Source organism: Microtus ochrogaster, unplaced genomic scaffold (assembly GCF_000317375.1).
Source record: "Microtus ochrogaster isolate Prairie Vole_2 unplaced genomic scaffold, MicOch1.0 UNK45, whole genome shotgun sequence".
Lineage (NCBI taxonomy): Eukaryota > Metazoa > Chordata > Mammalia > Rodentia > Cricetidae > Microtus > Microtus ochrogaster.
The window spans coordinates 2988689-2991354 of NW_004949143.1; positions in this window are offsets into that span (position 1 = coordinate 2988689).

Consider the following 2666-nt stretch of genomic DNA (forward strand, 5'->3'; position numbering starts at 1 on the left):
GGGACAGGCCGCCCCTGGATAGCACACACTCACCCGTCCAGATGGATCTCCAGCACTGAAACAGGGACGTAGCCCAATGAGCCACAGACAAAAGGGATAAATTTATTTCTTAGGTAACTTTTATTATTTCTGTCTGGGAGATAAGAAATCCATTGATACTAAGTCAAGTGAAATGAAGCGATGGATGGGACAATATCATATAAACAACAAAGTGTAATGTACTTGAGAAGGCTGATTAGCTCCTATGGGACACCTATAGGTTACTGTGGTTAGATTAGATCCTCGATACTGGCATTTGTTCCTCTGTTCTCTAGAAGTTGCATTATGTATCTGTAAATCACTCAATACAACAAAATTAACGAGCCAATGGTTAATGGGCATCTACATGTGAAAAATAACCTGGATTCTGAATCAATATCCTTTTTATGAGCTTCTATACTGTTAGGATACCCATTTGGAACAGAATTGTTGTAACTTTCATTCAGTTTTACACTTTTACTTGTAATGTATAGAATTTGGGTATGGTAATTTGTTTTGATATTTTTGTTTGAAAAACTTTCATAATAAACTTTATAAAGTTTAGAAACTAATAAGATAATTTTTGTCCTGGAAAAATTTTCAGCCCAGAGAAGAAGGCATATCCCACTATATATATATATGGGCTCTGAGTTTGACTTATCACTATAAAACAAAATACTCCCACACTTAGCAGATTAAAGCATCCATTTTATTTTGTTCATCACTTTGAAGTTTACTAATCTGGGGAGCTTGGCTGTATATTTTTTCTCTAATTCTCATGGTATCAACTTGGGGGTGGTTAGGGTGGAATAGGGTTGGATATTCTACTTTCTACTCTGCTCTTTCTTCACATGTCTAGTGCTTCAGTATTCCTCGACTTCTTTCCTTTCATGGCTATATATCCTCCAGGATGTCTATCTCTGGGAATTTAGATTTTTATATACAAACTGGTGGTGCACATTGAGGTCTCTATGAAATCCAGGCAGAAAGTAACTTAGATTTGGAAGTCCAAGTATTTCACTTTTTCAATATTCTATTATTTCAAGTTAGCCTATACTCAGTGAAGGTGGCAAGAAGATTTTTACCTCTTGGTTGGAAAGTAGCTGTTAACAAAGAATTCATATATGTGCATTATTCTTCTAACTATGGTAAGGAGTTTGGTTTCCACTCCAAATGCTTTTCTATCCATTTATAATGCTTTAATAAGAATGTCCACATGATGATGAGATAAGAACTTTTAAAGATAAAATATTTTAATTGATTATTTGACAATTTAATACATGTATGAAATATATTTTCGTCATATTCACACTTCTCCAAGCAGCTCTTAGATCTAATCCCCACTCCCTAGCCCCATCTTCCTTTCAACTTTGTGTCCTTTAAAAAATAATCCATAAACCCAATTTTCATGGGAGTAGGGCCATCCACCAGAGTGTGGTAGACCCACAATGAACCACACATTTAAAGAAAATGTTTTTCCCTTCCTTAGAGGCCATCAGTTGTCAATAGCTCTTCAGAGAAGGGTTGGGACTCATGAACCCTTCCCTATTATATGCTGGAATGTTAACTGACTTGAATCTTCTGCATTAGACTTGACTTTTTAATAGATTCTATATGTCTGCAGAATAGAGTATAATATGGTAAGGAGGTTGATGTGATTGGATGAGAGACCTGCTATAGAAAGTTTCAAGAGTCCCATCTAGACTTGATGACAAGATGATGGCACTGGTAATAGAGAAAATTGGAAAAAGGACTTTCAAAATTTCAGGAGTTAAATCAATAGTTTTGTTTTAATGATTGAAATGAAGAAACACTGTTTTTATCTTTTGCATTCCTTTTACCTTTCCTTGTACTCCTCTCTTTTATTCATGCACATATTGAAAAACATTAATTGAACATTAATCACATTAATATTATCTTTTATGAACTGTGCTGGGTACAAAGAGGCATACCAAAAGTTATTTTCTCTCAGACAGCTGAGTCCAACTATGAGACAATAGCAATATTTTTCATGTATGAATACTGAGCCTATACTGAGATATTCTCTTTATGTATTTAAGAGCCCTTTGTCCTTTGTACATATATACATTCAGTAAGTAGTTTCAATGATTGTTTCATATAATACAGCCATATGTAACTCAGATAGAGGCATTGGGAGATTGGTGTGTGTGAAGGAGTCTAGCTTGCTGCTCAACACCTGCAAGTCCATATGGCTTTGTTCCCCTGTACTTACTATTGCTCACAGAAAATCTCAAATTCATAATCCAAAAGCACCTATGAAGAATGTGAGTGATATTGCTTTCATGGAATGATCTATATGTCAAAGTCCTTTTTGATCTTGACTACATCATTACAGATATTTTGAGCCTTTTTTATTTATTTTTTTAATTTAATATAAAGGTATGATATGTATAGTATATAAACAGTACATAACATGTACAATATGAATATACTTTGTAACATTAAGCACACATACAAAGAAATACATAAGTACATAGCATACATTTTAAAATGCATTTTCCTTTATTTTTAAAATTTATTTTATTTTATTTATTTTTTATGTTTTTTTAATTAATTAACTAATTAATTAATTAAAAATTTCCACCTCCTCCCATTTAATTTAATATAAAGGTATGATATGTATAGTA